Genomic DNA, 19,189 nt, shown 5'->3' with positions numbered 1-19,189 from the left:
TTAAATCCAGAGCTGTTATAGATATCAACATCAGCAACTTTTGTATGGAATTACGTGGTTAGACTTTAATGGATTACTACAGAGTGGTCAGTATCCATAGGTCTGATGGATAGATATTACAGACTTCCTGTGACAACAATAGTGCATGGAATAAAATACATCCAATTCCGAATAGTCCATTAACAACATATGGAATTCCATAGTTATGGAGCTAGGACCAGAGAAAGGCACATGTGGCTTCAACAGAGGTAAATGCTTTATCAGAGCCAGATTTAGGAAATCTGGGGTCCTGCACACATGCCCTCCCCAAACCCTTCCTCTGCTAAGATGCTTGTGGCATACAAGAACCTTTAATTGGGCTGGTGAGGCCCTTCTCTTTGGATAGACTCCCTGCCACTGCAAACTTCCCAGACCACTGCTCCCTGTCTTCAGGCAGTCTGGGGTCCTTCCTGGAGAACTAACGCTTCAATACTCAGCCATCCAAACAGAGGGGGTGAAAGCACCCCAGAAAAGCCAGAATGGGGTGACATCAGCAAGGGGTGTGGATGTGCATGCATGCGTGTGCGCACGCACACACAGTCCCTCCCCCTTCACCTGCTGAGCTGATGTCATTGGAGCCTCCTGCTGGCAGCAATGGGTTTCAGAATCAATGGCCCAGTAAGATGATTGGAACACTTCATGACTCTCAGAGCTACTGTTACAAGCTGTCTGTAGACTCAGATAGACATTACTGTATGTCAAGGTTCCTCCCCCACTCTGAACTCTAGGGTACAGATGTGGGGACCTGCATGAAAAACCTCCTAAGCTTATCTTTACCAGCTTAGGTCAAAACTTCCCCAAGGTACAAAATATTCCACCCGTCGTCCTTGGACTGGCCGCTACCACCACCAAACTAATACTGGTTACTGGGGAAGAGCTGTTTGGACGCGTCTTTCCCCCCAAAATACTTCCCAAAACCTTGCACCCCACTTCCTGGACAAGGTTTGGTAAAAAGCCTCACCAATTTGCCTAGGTGACTACAGACCCAGACCCTTGGATCTTAAGAACAATGAACAATCCTCCCAACACTTGCACCCCCCCTTTCCTGGGAAATGTTGGATAAAAAGCCTCACCAATTTGCATAGGTGACCACAGACCCAAACCCTTGGATCTGAGAACAATGAAAAAACAGTCAGTTTTCTTACAAGAAGACTTTTAATAAAAATAGAAGTAAATAGAAATAAAGAAATCCCCCCTGTAAAATCAGGATGGTAGATATCTTACAGGGTAATTAGATTCAAAAACATAGAGAACCCCTCTAGGCAAAACCTTAAGTTACAAAAAAGATACACAGACAGAAATAGTTATTCTATTCAGCACAATTCTGTTCTCAGCCATTTAAAGAAATCATAATCTAACACATACCTAGCTAAATTACTTACTAAAAGTTCTAAGACTCCATTCCTGGTCTATCCCCGACAAAGACAGACTATAGACAGACCCTTTGTTTCTCTCCCTCCTCCCAGCTTTTGAAAGTATCTTGTCTCCTCATTGGTCATTTTGGTCAGGTGCCAGCGAGGTTACCTTTAGCTTCTTAACCCTTTACAGGTGAGAGGAGCTTTCCCCTGGCCAGGAGGGATTTCAAAGGGGTTTACCCTTCCCTTTATATTTATGACACTGTATCACTTACATTTGGCTAGAGACTTAAAAAAAATAAAATAAAAACTCAGATTCTGATGTCATCAAGTGACTCCTAGAGGAGGGATCCTAGAGATACATTTACAGGGCCTGTGCCTATATTTGGTCATGTGCTTTGTTAGTACTGACCAGAATTGACACAAATTGCACCAGGTATAATGAGACCAACAGATTCAACTATTTACGTGTTTTATTGCCAACCGTAAGCAATATAAAATATTGACTCAGCACCTCCCCCCCCAAAATCGTGAGATTGGCTTGAAATAATGAGTTTTTTAAAACAAACAAATAATACGTTTTGCATTCTTTTTATTTGCCTTTCTGTTTTGGAGACTTTAAGGTTCACGTAGTCACATTTTCACACTTTTCTCCACAACCATAAGGGCTAGAAACCTTTTTAAAGAAAGTTTGGGTTCTTACCTAGTAGCACGATTACAGGAGTTGGGCCTTCAGGGAGAACATCAAATATAGTGAAACGCACAATAAAACTGAGACTGTTGGGAACCCTGGAAACCACCACCACGCTGACAAATAGCTAGTTACAATAGCACAAACATTAATGCAAAAAAATATAAATGAAACATGTTTTTGCACTATTGGGCCCTGTGATGATTAAGAAAATCTTTACTCATATAATCTTCACTTATCAGAAAACAAGAAACTGAAATGTTATTTTAGATGCACGAGCACATTGCATATTAAGTCATCCTAAATATGTAGTTGAAATTCTCTTTAAAAAATATGGAGTTGTACATGTGATTTTGTATATTGGATAGAAAGTATTAGCAGTGTGTATTTTTAAGAAAGGACTGCCTAGTAAAGTGTATAAGCCCTGAAGAGTAGGAAGGTCATTATATGACCTTTGATCACAGAACAGAGCAGACATCCTTACTCATAGTAACAGCAAGTATCAAGTAAAGGTTTTTCATATAGTGAAAGAAGTTGTGTGAACGTTCAGCTTTCCATAAAATACTAACACACAGCCTTGAATCAAACCCCAACTATATCAGATAATGCATGGTTTCCATAGTAACTCAAGTATTTCAAATAAGGGGGAAAAGTAGACCAAGATATAATCCTCCCCCTTCGGACAAGCAGAAAAAGTAATAATACAAACATGCAACATGAACAAAATATTTGATGGTGTGATGTGGTGTAAAGTTGTATTGGCTAGAGATTTAAAAAAATAAAATAAAATAAAAACTCAGATTTTTAGGGAAGACCTGGATAATAGGAGTGTTAATTATGAGATCATCCCAGATTCATAGCAATAAAAACTTAAAAGCATCCCCCACACCATTACATATTCCCTCTGTATGTATCTCTGTTAAGTTAGCAACTGAGAAAAATGAAAACAAAGGGATATATTTTATGTACAAAGCACTGAAGACATCCCTGCATTGCCTGTTCCAGTTTCATACATATCTGACATATCAAATCCTTGGAAATCTTCCTAAGGTCTGCAGCCTCATTGCTTGGAAACTGAAACATTTACATGTATAACGTTCATATTACCAGTCCCCAAAAGGAGATAGACATTATTGGCATGCATCCAAATTAATATTTTTATTGTGGTATTAAAAAAAAAAGATAATAAAGCCCAGCCAACTTAGCCCATCCTTGAGTAGCTGTATATTTTTCTCACTGAGCAAAACTCCTATTTTCCACACTGGTCTAATATGTAAAAATATTCCATTGTCTCTGCAAGTCTTCAGAGAATATGTGAAATAAAGCACTTTGTTTCAGATCTGAATATATTCCCGGGGATTCATGGACCAACTCTGGCATGGCAATCCTAAACAATGAAAATGAATAAGCTCATCTGGAGGATGAGGGGAGAGAAAAACTTTATAAACATTGAAGCTTATTGGGTATTAAATAGGCATAGATATATGTCATGATTGCTTTACAAGGCCATGTTTCTAATTATCTTTTGACTGCTATTGAGTAGTCACCATTTGTGTGCGCATGTGTGTGTGTTTTGCTTGCTCCAAGACAGAAGTGACAATTTAAATGTTATATATAAGAAAAAAACAGAATCATCATTTTGTCTGACAATTAAGGTTGTATCTGTACACACCCCACACAACCAAACTTTTGAAAGAATAAACATTAGAAGCTAAGGAAAAATTCTACAGCATCCCTTATCACTTTCACATTGTCTACAATGTTGACAATATTACATTCCAACACTCCATAAAGGAATTCATGCTTATCTCCAACAGATTCCAAATAGCAATATGGACCACAAATTCATGAAACTTGAGTTCTAATTTAAAATCTTAATAGTGACCTTATGCTGTCTTATATCAACAGATCAGTGCATTCAACTGTCACGTATCTATTTTAACATTAAGTTATTCTTCTTTAACATTTCTGAAATTGCCATTAAGGTTTTTCAGTAGACAGTGAGTCTCATGAAGTTGAAGTGTGTCTATATAGCTTTTCAGTAGCTGTTGGACATAGAAGTGAATGCCTTATGTAGTGTAAGTGGCAAGAAATAAAGCAAACTTCCCCCTTAACTTCCTATGGTCATACTTTTCAGGATTTTAATGGGTGGGGTACATCCTGATGCAGCTTAACTGACCAGGCAAATGAAGATCTTGTTTGCGCTAAATTTCCAGGGGCTGTTCTTTTCATACAGGAGTGGTGTACCTGGGTGGGATTTGAATCAGACCCCTGTACCACAAATAGTTGGACACCCAAGAAGTGTCCTTCCTCATAAGACATAAGGATGTAGGAACTTTTTCTCCAAGAATGTAGGATGTTTTTAGATAAAAGTGGCTGAACCTGGAAAACACCTGTTTTGGGGGTATGGCAACCTTTCTGCTCCTATTCTGAAAGCTAACAGACCTCTGGGGGGGTGGAGAGGTGAGGAAGGAAGATTGAGTAAGTGATTAATAAATCTCTAAAATAACACCTGCACATAGTGGGATTGCCAGAGACTGGCAGAAATGGAAATGTGAATTATTTTTCATCATCTCAAATCAAGAAACATGTTCTAGGAAGAATATACAGTTTGGGAGAATTTGCTTTTGATTCTGGAACAATGTTTCCTGTAAAATATGGCAAGTACTGGCATTCCAAGAACAGTGCTGTTCATTTGAGAGTCCCTGGGAGGCAAGGGGAAATATTTGAAAGAAAGCAAAAGCATTTGGGATTTTAGTGCAGCAACATGCTGAGGTAAGGCAATGTCTGGGCTATCTGTGAGCTTTAGTAAACGTTCTACATGTAAAGAATCAGCTACAGTCCAAGGTATTGCTTTTTCTTTGTTATATACTGTCACAGTTACTAGGTGAAGTGCACCTATCGTACTTCCTGGTCATGTCAAGTGCATCCCCCTCCCAGGTCTCAAACATTTTGAGATCACCGGGCTCAGGGTAGAATAATGTGATTCTTCCACTCTCGGACTGCGCCCTGAGTTACAGTCCCCTGGTACTGACCGTAACTCAGGTAGAGGCAGTTCTTTTTCCTCTAGGGCAATGACAGTAGTCATCAGTGACTGAACAATATCCTTAAATCAAAGTATCATTCATTGAGAACAAAAATATTTCAGAGAAAAGATACCTTGAAAACAATAAGACACACTCTAAGCATGTCAAATTTATCAAGGCCATGTCTACACTAGAAAATTAAGTTGACATACAGCCACCACTGTAATTAGACCGCTGTTGCATGTCCACACTATGTCATCAGAGCGCATCCACAGTAGCAGATCTTGCATTGACACAGAGAGCAGTGCACTGTGGGTAGCTATACCACTGTGCAACTCGCTACCATCTGCTGCAGGGTATTTTGGGAAGGGTTTGTAATGCTTTATGGGGACAATTTCAGCATATCAAGATGCAGTTTTCTCCATCCCATTATTCCATGGGTTTCCTAGTACATTTCGGGCTACTTTTCAACAGCCCCTGTAGCCTGCACGCTGGCCATCTGGGTCAGAAAGCATGGATACTGGACTGCTCTCCAGTATTGTGGTGTGCATGATGAACACAACTTGCCTGATCCTGCAGTATTTTATGAGCTGATGACAATGTGGAGGTGCCTGCCTTGCTGTGTGCCATGGAAGGAAACAATTCAAGATAGCTATTAGCATTCATGGACCAGCTGCACACAATGGACCGTTGGTTCTGGGCTCAAGAAACAAGTACTGAGTGGTGGGGATCTCACTGTTATGCAGGTAGGGGATGATGAGCTGAGGCTGCAGAACTTTCAGATGCTCAAAGCCATCTTCCTGGAACTGTGCGTGGAGCTCACCTCTGCCCTCTGGTGCCCACAAGGACACCAAGATGAGAGGTGCACTCATGGTACAGAAACGAGTGGAGATTGCTGTGTGGAAGCTGGCAACGCCAGACTGCTACTGATCAGTTGCAAATCAGTTTGGAGTCAGGAAATCCCCCATGGGAGTTGTGATGATGCAAGTGTGCTGAGCCATTAATCAATGCTACAATGCTAATGCTAATCAACTAGATCAATGCTAATCTCCTGCTACAAAGGACTGTGACTCTGAGAAATTTATGTGAAATAGTGGATGATTTTTCAGCTATCGGGTTCCTGAACAATGGTGGGATGATAGATGGCACGATATCCCTATTTTGTCCCCAGACCACGTTACGATGGAGTAGAGCAACAGAAAGAATTACTTTTCTATGGTATTGCAAGCACTGGTGGATCACCGGAGTTGTTTCACCAACATCACTGTGAACTGGTCAGGGAAGGTGCATGACGCACTCATCTTTAGGAATACTGGCCTGTACAGAAAGCTTCAAGCAGGGACGTTTTTTCCCCAGACCAGAGGATTACCATTGGGGACGTTGTAATGCGAATAGTGATCCTGGGTGACCCAGCTGTTAGAGGGCTTATTCCTTCACCCACTTACTTCCCTGGTCCTTCTCACATGAACAGAGAGCAACAATACCCGAAGTCCAAAGGTGCAAACAATTCGATGTTTATTGGGGTGAACTTCCAGCAGGCCTGATTCCAGTTTCCTTCCTTAGTATCCTCCTTCCCAGCTCTGACACCACAGAGCCTTACACCTGTGTCCCTGTTCCCATTCCTACCCTTAGCCAAACATGATTCCAACTTCCTTACTCCCATTCCCTGTTCCCATCTCCCCCTTTAGCAAAACATGATTCCAATTTTCTTACCCCCATTCCCTGTTCCCATCTCACACACCCACATGCCCACCCCCACCCACACCCAGTCACTTCCTCATTGACTACAGATTATATAGTAAAACTTGAGTTCTGCTTAGCTATACCTTAACCAATCATTTTCCTGAAATTTAACTAACCAATCCTAACATATTGTAACATAATTATGTAACCAATTATATCCCACCACCTTAATTAGTTTACACCCAGCAAAATTAATTATACAGCAGACAGGAACAATCACAAAACCAGACAGAGATTATACAGAAAACAACAGCAAAGTGGGAACTATAATGACAAGACAATACAGAAGTGAGGATTTCACATCCCAGCTATTGATAAGTGAGTTCTTGCCAGACAGGATGCTATCAAACTAAGTTTCCTTTTACATTTTCTAGGCACTTCCCTTTCTCTGGAGGTGATAGGAACTATCAGGACAGGATTGTATTCCTAACAGCCGAATAGCACCTTATTTCAGGTTTCAGAGGAACAGCCGTGTTAGTCTGTATTCGCAAAAAGAAAAGGAGTACTTGTGGCACCTTAGAGACTAACCAATTTATTTGAGCATGAGCTTTCGTGAGCTACAGCTCACTTCATCAGATGTATACCGTGGAAACTGCAGCAGACTTTATATACACACAGAGAATATGAAACAATACCTCCTCCCACCCCACTGTCCTGCTGGTAATAGCTTATCTAAAGTGTTCAACAGGTGGGCCATTTCCAGCACAAATCCAGGTTTTCTCACCCTCCACCCCCCCCCACACAAATTCACTCTCCTGCTGGTGCTAGCCCATCCAAAGTGACAACTTTTTACATAATCAAGTCGGGCTATTTCCTGCATAGATCCAGGTTTTCTCACATCCCCCCCACCCCCATACACACACAAACTCACTCTCCTGCTGGTAATAGCTCATCTAAACTGACCACTCTCCAAGTTTAAATCCAAGTTAAACCAGAACATCTGGGGGGGGGGGGTAGGAAAAAACAAGAGGAAACAGGCTACCTTGCATAATGACTTAGCCACTCCCAGTCTCTATTTAAGCCTAAATTAATAGTATCCAATTTGCAAATGAATTCCAATTCAGCAGTTTCTCGCTGGAGTCTGGATTTGAAGTTTTTTTGTTTTAAGATAGCGACCTTCATGTCTGTGATTGCGTGACCAGAGAGATTGAAGTGTTCTCCGACTGGTTTATGAATGTTATAATTCTTGACATCTGATTTGTGTCCATTTATTCTTTTACGTAGAGACTGTCCAGTTTGACCAATGTACATGGCAGAGGGGCATTGCTGGCACATGATGGCATATATCACATTGGTGGATGTGCAGGTGAACGAGCCTCTGATAGTGTGGCTGATGTTATTAGGCCCTGTGATGGTGTCCCCTGAATAGATATGTGGGCACAATTGGCAACGGGCTTTGTTGCAAGGATAAGTTCCTGGGTTAGTGGTTCTGTTGTGTGGTATGTGGTTGTTGGTGAGTATTTGCTTCAGGTTGCGGGGCTGTCTGTAGGCAAGGACTGGCCTGTCTCCCAAGACTTGTGAGAGTGTTGGGTCATCCTTTAGGATAGGTTGTAGATCCTTAATAATGCGTTGGAGGGGTTTTAGTTGGGGGCTGAAGGTGACCGCTAGTGGCGTTCTGTTATTTTCTTTGTTAGGCCTGTCCTGTAGTAGGTAACTTCTGGGAACTCTTCTGGCTCTATCAATCTGTTTCTTTACTTCTGCAGGTGGCTATTGTAGTTGTAAGAAAGCTTGACAGAGATCTTGTAGGTGTTTGTCTCTGTCTGAGGGGTTGGAGCAAATGTGGTTGTATCGCAGAGCTTGGCTGTAGACGATGGATCGTGTGGTGTGGTCAGGGTGAAAGCTGGAGGCATGCAGGTAGGAATAGCGGTCAGTAGGTTTCCGGTATAGGGTGGTGTTTATGTGGCCATTGTTTATTAGCACTGTAGTGTTTGGAATGTGAGGATGTGACTGTTTGCTTCCCAGCTTATGGCTGCCTCTGCTGCTTAGCCAAAGGCCTTAGCCTAAGAACAGGGCCTCAGACTGTCACAGTAAGAGAAGGCCCTTACACCAGCAGACAGTGATTTTGATTCTTTCTTTTATACCTCTATCACTAGCCAAGTGATAAGAATACACCTAAATTCTTAGAGTATAGGCCTTTACAGACAGGCCTGAATATCTATATCCTAACACCAGCCTACTCCTTGCTCCCAAGACTTAGAAGCACTTCAACAACAGATTCAGCAGGTGCAGAATGACTGCTGAATCTCCTTTTGGCTGCTTAAATGGTCAGAAGGTTAGACCTCAGTGAGGACACTCTCCTCATGGTCGTAGCTGCCAGCTGTGTGCTTCAAAATAGCTGTGAAACAAAGGGGAATTAGTTTACCAAGGGGTGGAGTGTGGAAGCTGAAAAGCTGTCTGCTGATTTTGAGCAGCCAGATACCTGGAGCTCAATGATGAACTATTCAGACCAGGAAGGACCACTTCTTTCTTCTCCTTATGTAGTTGAGCTACTCCACCATTGTGTATGAGGAGATCTTCAAAGCCTGTAGTTGATATCTCACTCCTGAGGGTAACCAATGCTGCAAGGGAGCAGCTCCTGCATGCGTGTGGTTGCAGATTGGGTCTGTATGCTACTAGTCTGTGTGCTGCAATTGTCCCTGCTGAAGTAATTGACAAGTGGCATGACAAAGTGTCCTACCATGGGGGAAGAAACCAGGCCTCCCAAGAAACCTTTGGCGGAAGATTGCAGATTACCTCCAGAAAAGTTTCCTAGAGATCTCTATGGAGGATTCACGGGACATCCCCCTCTGCCTAGCTGTACAGGGGAATGAGAAGCAGATAGCAACTTTCCCTCTATTGGTTATTTCACTTCCTCTTCTAGCCTGATTATAAAAGCAGTGTGTTCCGGCAATATTGAAGCAAACTAAGTACTTATCAGAGATTCCCTCCCCTGCATCAGGCTAACCAGCGCTGGACTTCTGGGAGTGGCTAGACTACTCTGGAGTCAAAAAGAGCTCCTGGCTTGCCACGCCACCTGATCCTCCATCTTCCTCCACCTCCACTTCCTCATCCAGCACCTTGTTCTCAGGGATCACTCTGGCGGCATCTGACTCCAGTCTGGCCTCCCTCCAAAGGATCCATAGGGGCTCTTGGTGGTGGAGGTGGAGTCGCCACTGAGGATGGCGTGCAGCTTCTTGTAGAAGCAGCATGTCTACGACGCCACACAAAAGTGTCTCTTTTCTTCCTTGCCTTCTGGTATGCCTGCCTCAGCTCCCTTATATTTACATGGCACTGCTGCATGTCCCTGTCATAGCCCTTCTCCTCCAGGCCCTGAGCGATCTGGCCATAAATATCAAAGTTCCTGCAGCTGGATCAGAGCTGTGCCTTCACAGCCTCCTGTGCCCACAGACCCAAGAGATCCACGACCTCTGGTGTACTCCAGACAGGAGGGTGTTTGCTGTGTGAAGCCGGCATGGTCAGCTGGGCAGTAGCTATGTTAGCCCTCCACGCCGAGGAAATGGGAAGAGCAATTTCAGAACTTCCCAGGGCTTTAAAATGGGAGGGGCATATACCTGTGACTGCAGGGCAGCGGAGTTCAAAATGGTGACCAGAGAGGTCACAGTAAGCATTGTGGGACACCTTCTGGAGGCCACTTAGGTCAATGCAGGTGTACACTGACACTGTGTCACTCTGACTACATTGCCCTAAGCCTGTGCCTCTTGTTGAGGTGATTTTATTAGGTTGGCATAGCAAGCAAGTTACAGCAGAGGGAAGAGCATTGTAGTGCATACCCCTCAATGGTTACGTCGACTTAACTTTGTAGTGTAGACAAGCCCCAATGTCTAACCATCTTCCACATGGTGACCCTATTAGAACTAGCTTCTTATAGCTTCCACTGAGCCTCTCTTTGTCCGCCTGTCAGAATTCACTAAGAAAACTCATTGGGCATCCCCTGGAGACTCACCCCAGCTACCCTTCACAGGGATCAGGATACTTCTTAACTTTTTATAGCCCTATTGATCTCTAGCCTCCCAGTCTGGGAAAATAAGGCTTGCAACCTAGTAGAGACCAGAGACATGATTCTTGAAGGTAACAGCTTGACTTATTGTCTTTCAATTGTGTGTTGGGCTATCCTCATCTGGATCTGTTGTGTGGCTGTCCTGTTTGCTCTTCCACAGTCCCCTATTAAGTGAGATCAAATAACTTCATATAGGAAATTCTAATAACCCTCTGTAGTTTACAGCAACTTTACCTAACTGACTAGGTCACGTGCAATATTCATACCATTATTATATATCAGTGTTCATAGATTAATACATAGCAGCTCCATGACTGTTGCCATACACTATACAACTTCAAGTGTGCTTCAATTCATGTTGACATATGAAGCTGCTGGAGAAGCTTGGGGGGGAAAGGAGGAGGGCCAGAAACACCATACTGCATGCACTCTTGCTTCCACAATAAAAATCTTAGTATTGTATTGCTATGTAAAACCCCTACTGAGAAAGTTTTGAAAACTCATGATTTTTTGGAAGAAAATGGAAAACAAATTCTCTGTGTTTTAGAAAAAAACAAAGACATTATATATGCAATATGTCTACTTCCTAAAATGGAACTCATTGAATCATCCTTCCTTCTATCTATATTCAGACATTTTACATGTCATTCTTCTGTGCCTTAAAGTACTTTAGTTTGAAAATCTGAATGTTTGAACAAGGTCAGTGCTTTCAACTGCTCAGATTTTCTCAGAGACATCCTGCAGGTGTCAGACCCTTACAGTTTTTGCCCTGAGGCTGAAAAAGGAATTGTTCCCCATAGAAGTAAGAGGAGGCCTCAGAAAATGTATGTTTCTTGCCTCTATAATAGTATTGTATATCAAGCAATGCAACATAAAACCTGACACTGTGGTTGCATCTTATAAAAATACATTATTTCAAGCTCTACAGGGTTCTTCTCCAGGTCTGGGAAAGGTACTCAGAGTGTCACAGCTAAAAATACAAGTTGGAACAGATTATTAAGCACAAGGAGTTAACAACATGTTACAAGAAACTATTCAAAATGTAGTGGGCAATTAACATCTCTGCAGTCATAGAACAAAGGAGAGTTAGTGGGTTGCAGATTGTTGTAATGAGACATAAAACCAGTGTATCTACTGAGTCCATGATTTTTGGTGTCTAGCAGAGATATGAATTTAAGCTTCCAGGCTTGTCTTTTGAATGTGTTGTGCAGGTGTTGTTTGAGGAGGAGGACTGAGAGATCAGATATAAGTGATTGTTTTGTGAAAATTTTTTGCCCACAGGTGATATGGCATTTTTGTCTTTTATTATTTTTCTGTGTGAGATCATTCAAGAGTGTAGTCATTGTCTAGTTTCATCCACATAGTTGTGGGGGGATTTGATGTATTGGATTTGATGTATTTGATGTATCACATGTTACGATAGGTATGTGTAGGATCCACAGATCTTGAAAGGTGTGAAGTGGGGGGTATTGATCATCACAGTAGTGGAGATATGGCAGCAGGTTTTGCATCTGTTGTTCTGGCAGGGTCTGGTGTTGTTTTGAGTTAGTTTACCCTGGTTTAAGAAACTTAAACCACACTCACCAAACAAGGATATTTCATCAGAGAAGTAGATCATATCATGGAATGGGCCACTCTAATTCCACAAGAGAACTTGATTCAATACAAAAACCCCAAAACAAAACAAAACAAACAAACAAACAAACAAACAAAACAGACCACGCACAGGGCAAAATAAAAAAATAACATCCCATACTTGATGGGGACTATATGCTGAAAGAAATCTTTCCTGGACCCCCTAGTCTGGCCTTCAAACAACCTCCCCACCTCACCAAGCTTAAGAGAAGCAAGTGCTCCACAGATCAGGACATACCAACTCAAAGTGGCATATGTCCTTTGATTACCCTTCCTAGACCCAAAGAAGAACTTTGTGACACTTGAAAGCTTGTCTCTTTTATCAACAGAAGTTGGTCCCATAAAAGATATTACCTTACTTGCTTTGTCTCTCTCATATCCCGGGACCAACACAGCTATAAAAACCCTGGGGGCAAAAATGTGTGTGTGCGTGTGTGTGTGTGTGTGTGTACTACAGTCATTATATTTGTAAGAGTCAAAGAGATCCCTTTACTAGTATTCAGACACCATGGTGATGAGTGTGATATAAATGAATTATGGACCTACAGCTGGATTAGATTAGATGTAGATGAACACCGTCATATATACAATTTTAGTAGACCAGTGGCCAAAATTTTCAAATGTAACTAGTGATTGGGTGGAGGCGGGGGGGGGAGGGCTCTATTTTTAGGTATCCAGGAAAGGAGCTTGGTTTTCAGAAAGTGAGGAGCACTCATTTACTGAAAATCAGGCTCCTCAGATGTCTCAGCTTATGTACCCCAAATCCCTAGTAACTTTTGAACCTTTTCTTGTTAACCAATAGCCTCCTTATCCCTGAAGAGATTCTAGAACCTAAACAATCTGCAAAGTAGGTTACAAAAAGAAAGCATGCCTCTTTTAAATTAAACTATTTAATGGAAGGGAGGGAAGGAAGTTATTATCTGCCACATCACATATAAATTTGTGCTATGCTATTATACTATGCTAATATAGTACCTTCTCTCACGTGTGTGCATTATATATTTTTGAAGTATACTAAAATATATATATATACACACGTTAAAGCTAACCCATTTTGTCATGGGGGAAAGGTATGGTGAAGTGGTTTGAGCACAGAACTGCGAATTAGAAAAGTCTGAGTTTTACTTCTGACTCCTTCTGAGGAAAGACACTATACGGCTCAACCCTGGACTACTGAAATCAAGAAGAATGTTGCGATTGACTCCAAAGGGATCAGATTCAGAGCCTTCAGACCAAAATTTGCAGAAGTGGCCACTTATTTTGTGTGTCTGTTTTAGGATGTGCAACTGGAGACGCCTGATTTTCAGTGTTACTGAGCACTCAGAATTCTAACTGAAGTTGATGGGGTCACCCCCATAGACACTCTTGAAATGGACACCCAAAATTGAGACAACTAAAGTTAAAGGTTTTGCTGGAGGATTTTACTCTCCTACTCTGCCTCAACTTGCGTTAGACATGGGGATAATGATTGACCTGCCCACCCCACAGGATTGTTTTGAAGATTAATATTTGTAAACAGACTATATAAGTTACAAGTATTGTTATTAAAATAAAAATCATTGACTTATAAAGAGCCCTCTGAAAGCATTACTAGCTATAGAGAAACTTGTGTAGTCTGCAATTGTTCATAGAGAAGGTTACCTTTAAGGGCAAAAGTGCTTAATCTAAATACCTCCACTATGTGTTATTCAACTTCTCTAACAATATATAAGTTAGGGGAAGTTAGAGAAAAAGAATCAATTATAGTGTTGCCACTCTAGGTCCATTCTTTTTTGGCCAAAAGCATCTTTTAAGTATTGTGAAATTCTCCTAGCACAACTGTGTTTTTTTTAAAAAAAAAAACAAACAAAAAACCAAAACAAACCAAGCAAACAACCAAAACAACCAAACACAGAACCATTCAAGTTCCTATTTTTTTCATTCTTGGAAAGTAATTGAAAAATGTTTCTGATCAGAGAACAGGCCTTGACCAAAGTCCTGGATTCAAAGCTTATGGGAGATGGTGTTACTGAATCTGAACATCCATCTACAATCCATTTTATTATAATGAGGCAAACCAAAATGTAATGTCGGAATATCTCTGAACTTTGGGATGTTTAAATTCTAAGTCCTAATTTTATAAATTGGGTTAATTTCTACTACCTTTAAACATCTTTGGTTGTTATGAAAGGCAAACAGATGAGAAGATGCAAGGCAGCAAAGATTATCTTAATGTCAAAGTACTGACCCTGAAAAGAAAACTACCGTGTCAGCAAGAAAGATTTCACAGCAACATCCTTCAGGCTTTGGAAATGGTAGTTACTGAGGGGGCAGCATTTGGACAGATACCAGAATACTACAGATGAAAGATAAGGTTACCTTAAAGCTCCTTTTGTTCCTGAATCAAATATATTCTGATCAGAAACAGTGAGAGGTAGAAGCACAGATGAATGATGATGACTCAAGGACTCACCAGTCAACTGCTATATTGGACGGGGTCTGTGTCTGTGTGTGTTTGTGACACCAGTACTGGATGAGGCCTCTCAATGCTGCTGTCATCATAATAATAATAAGTATTGGTGAGTGTTGATGAGCAGAGATTTTTTTTTAAACTGGTCCATGAGTAGTTAACCAAATTTGCTTTGGCCATTCTCATAACCCTACCGTGATCACTTTTCAGTTGATCTGTATTGGCACAAATATTCATGGACAGTACATGTTAAAATCATATGCATGAACATGAAAGAAACCGAATTTCAAAGGCCTACTTCTCTGGTGGTGCAACTCCGTGTACGTCAACGGAGGTGTGCCAGCAGAGAATTTGGCTCTAACTATGCACACATGAACAGTTGGCTTCCAGTGTTTACGGCATCCAAACAGGGAACAGAAACGGTACCGTGTGCCTTACCTGGGCTACCACAAATCAAGTAACACAGTTTGAATTGTGAATACCAAATACCAACACCTTCCAGAGAGTTAATAAAATATACAGTCACATTCAAACATACTTTAAATAACAAATACATTTAAAGGAATCTTTATCTGCTCCACGGGGAAGCTAAATTTGTCAGATAAATTATTCAATGTGCTTTATTTACTTATATCTAGGGGTGGGGTTAGCAATACAGGAAAGAAGATAATTTACAGCAGCAATACAGAGTCGTTTCCCAGAAAAACAAGCAAACATAACTGAGGTAAACAAAGAGAAGGTGAAAAGCAGTTTAGCTATGAAGGTGAAAGCAGTTTAGCGCAAAATATTGTGTGCTTCAGAAAGCAAAGGCAGTTTCTGTAACCAAAATGCAACTGAGACCATAATTCAGTTATTGAACCCTGTATTCAGGCCACATTTTAGTGGCTTTACTTAGCTCTGTTTGAAAAATACAGGAATATAAGCTACTTCCAGCATACCCTGGACCTTTGTGAGATGCAGCCAGTCCCTGTCACAAATGGAGAACCATAGGAAAAGAGAGCGAAAACTATTAAAAGCCACACAGAGCATTACTGCTAGACATCCAAATAAATTTGAGTTATGCTACTCACAGTGAAAGAGTGAGACAGCTGTAGAATAGATACTTGGTCATTCCTCTTGTGTTACAGTTGGAGATGCAAGGATCCATTGGGAAGCATTGCCAAGAGGATTATTGTATCTGCCCAATGCTGGTGTTGGATGTTCTGCATTTTCCATTTCAGGCTAGTAGACTTTAGCTGAATGAGCCATTGATCCTACACTGATGATATTGCTATGTCAGTGATGCTCAATTGAAATACCCTTTATAATGATTTTGGGTTCAGATATGGCTTTGTTGCTGTTCAGTGTCCTATGCTTGCTTCTAGCTGATGTTCTCAACTTTTTCATATAAGACCATTGCAAACTACCACTGTCAGCAAGGTGAAGTAGTCTGCTCAACTTGTGATTCACATGGCCTAAAAGAGAACCAATCTAACTTGCAAAGCCAAGTGAAAAGGATTTCCTTATGATGTGGGACAGTAAGTTCATAAGTGAAGACCTTCTGCCCTGTGGAAGAACACTTTTAAAAGCCTTTGGCTGTCACCTATAGCACTGTCTTCTTGGCTCTACCCATATGTACGTATTGTATCATCTGAATTTTCCACTTTTTTCCAGGTATCTGAACTTCCTGGAAGAATTCTGTGTCCCAAGGGATGGGTGAAAGGGCATGGGGTTGAGTTACCTATGAGACCTTCCACTACCTCTATTTCTTGGGAGGCCTCTTGGCTGTTCACCAGTGTTCTGCAGTGTTTAAAGTGGTCTGAAAAAAGCGTGTGGGGGTATGGGGGGGTGCTCCCATAATCTGGGAGTAGCAACTTTGGTAGCACAGTGCTTAAAGTGAGAAACCCAGCTTGATTTTAAAATTTTATTTTTTGCCAGGTCTGTGACTTCTTATGACCCCCTCTCCTCAACTCACACTTTGATCACTGGTGTCTACTTCCATCTTTTGTAACTCACCCTCCACTGGTAAAAGATCCTTATGTCCTTGGCTTTGAGACCAAAAATGGGGTGTTCCCAGCTCCAGAACATCCTCCTCACAGATGTTCCTTTGTGAAGTTAGCTGTGTTCCTTTTCTCATTGATGAAACTATGTGGAAATTGCAAAATTATAGCCACATTCATTGTTAAATAAGTTTTATTTGAACTTAGCAAAAAACCTAAACAAAAATAAGCTATTTTCTCATCATATCTACTTTTTACCACTTCATTGTCTGGGTGTTTGGGCAACTGTATCTTAATAGCCGTATCCATCAGTCACAGAGGAGTTGTTTGACAGAGCAGTTCCATTCTCACCTCCCACCTTTACTTTTTTTGAACTGAGGATAGAAGCATACATCTGTCACTCATCTCATATATCATTACTGATTGGCCCCCAAGGTAGTCAGGGGTTCTATGACCTGCTGTTAGAGTTATAATATCTGCAGCTTCAGAGCTCGCTGACTGTGTGTGTGTAGGTAATGTGCATGTGCTCGTTATTACAGTATGTATTGGTTTCCATATGTAGTAATCACCCTAAAACAACATACCACACTGCAGCAGATGGAGCCCCTCAGGTGATGCTGAATCCTACATCCTCCTGTCCTCAGAGTGCAGCCACAAGGGTCCTTCTGCCTGTTACAAGATGGGAGTGGGAAAGTCAGGGCTTGGCCATTATGGAGTTACCACTATCTGTAGTTAGATTGTTTTTGTATCCAGGAATTGATAAGCTTAAAGTTTCAGGTTTTTATTTATATATTAACTGAAGCAGAATTTTATTTTTTTCCATAATTCTTTAACTAAAGACCCATGGATGCCTCTTGGAGTACACTTTAGGAGGAGATGATTTTGCTTCTATATATCAGAAGAATCTACATTTATTTCTTCCCACTTTTTACTATTACTAGGGATATTTATACAAAATCTGTATATTTGCTTTTTAGAGTTCACCTGCTCTGTTGGTTTCCCCTCACCTGAAGTCATTAAATTCCATTTGTATCATGACCCAAATGGTTGCTATGGAAATGACTGTTGTCATAAACAGGCAATTAGGACTTCAGGTGTGGAATAAGAAGCAGGTGAATGCTTAAGCAGCTCACAAATGATCCTAGAAAGGAACATGATGTGGCTTTCCCCATTTTCAATTTAAAACCTTTTTTTTTATTCCATATTTTTCAGATTTACAGGCGGCTGTTTAATAAAATGTGAATTGGATTTAAATTGCACATCTCACTGTAACATATGATTGTACATCTCATATTTCACAAGATGCTCAATCCATATTTCTAGTGTTTTAAAAAAGTAGGCAATCCTGGAAGAAAGACAATTCTTGCAAGACTTCCAGGACAAAGATATTGCGATAACATAGAGGGAAAAAACTGATTATTTGTATCCTTATTTGAACCAAACCTTAATTCTCATTTTTTAAGACTCTTTTCTTTTCATGTAACTATTTTACTTACTAACATTTTACTGTCTTGCACCCTCATTTTCATAAAAAGTATATATATTGGGTTCGGTTCTCCACTGTTTTACTCCAGTTTTACATCAGTGCAATTCCATTGAAATCCAGTCCAAAATTATGCTAATTAACTACATATTACATGTTATTCAATCCTAAATACATAGGACAACAAGCTATAGAGAGCTAGATTGTGCCTTCTAGAGCTGCATTGCCTGAAAGAGAGCACAGGTAGGCTTGCTGGAGGCACATAGAAGTTGTACCCTACCAGTATAGATTTTTGTTGGATGGAGCTTACCTTATCCTCACCAATGAAAATAGCTAGTGCATAGTGGAGTGGAGCCATGGCTCAACCTTGTCCATGCTCCCTTTATAGTCTGTGTTCCCCCAGGGGAATAGAGACTCTTGTTCCCTTCATCTATTCAAGGGCAAAAGCTCGATATGGTTTATGTTTATTTCTCTTTCCTTTCATTATTATTTGAATGTATTGGAGACCATTATTTTTATTTCAGAAAGTGGAGAAAGCTACTAGGGGAGAGGCTGTTCTAGATTTGATTTTGACAAGTAGGGAGGAACAAGTTGAGAATTTGAAAGTGGAAGGCAGCTTGGGTGAAAGTGATCATGAAACGGTAGAGTTCATGATTCCAAAGAATGGTAGGAGAGAAAACAGCACAATAAAAATAATGGATTTCAAGAAGGCAGACTTTATCAAAGTCAGGGAGTTGGTAGGTAAGATCCCATAGGAAACAAGTCTATGGGAAAAACAGTTTGAGAGCATTT

The 19,189-nt window shown here is 41.0% G+C and overlaps 1 long non-coding RNA gene across 1 annotated transcript in view; it reads right to left on the bottom strand.

Moving 5' to 3' along the window:
• LOC142071571 (uncharacterized) overlaps nucleotides 1-17,572 on the bottom strand; it is a 41,401-nt gene extending 23,829 nt beyond the window's left edge. Inside the window, exon 1 of the long non-coding RNA XR_012667681.1 lies at nucleotides 17,499-17,572. This is a non-coding gene — a long non-coding RNA (uncharacterized LOC142071571). The remainder of the gene's footprint in view (nucleotides 1-17,498) is intronic.
• Between the last annotated feature and the right edge of the window lie 1,617 nt (nucleotides 17,573-19,189).

Source organism: Caretta caretta, chromosome 3 (assembly GCF_965140235.1).
Source record: "Caretta caretta isolate rCarCar2 chromosome 3, rCarCar1.hap1, whole genome shotgun sequence".
Lineage (NCBI taxonomy): Eukaryota > Metazoa > Chordata > Testudines > Cheloniidae > Caretta > Caretta caretta.
Note: the sequence above shows the minus strand (reverse complement) of the source record. Positions and strands in the feature narration are given on the sequence as shown.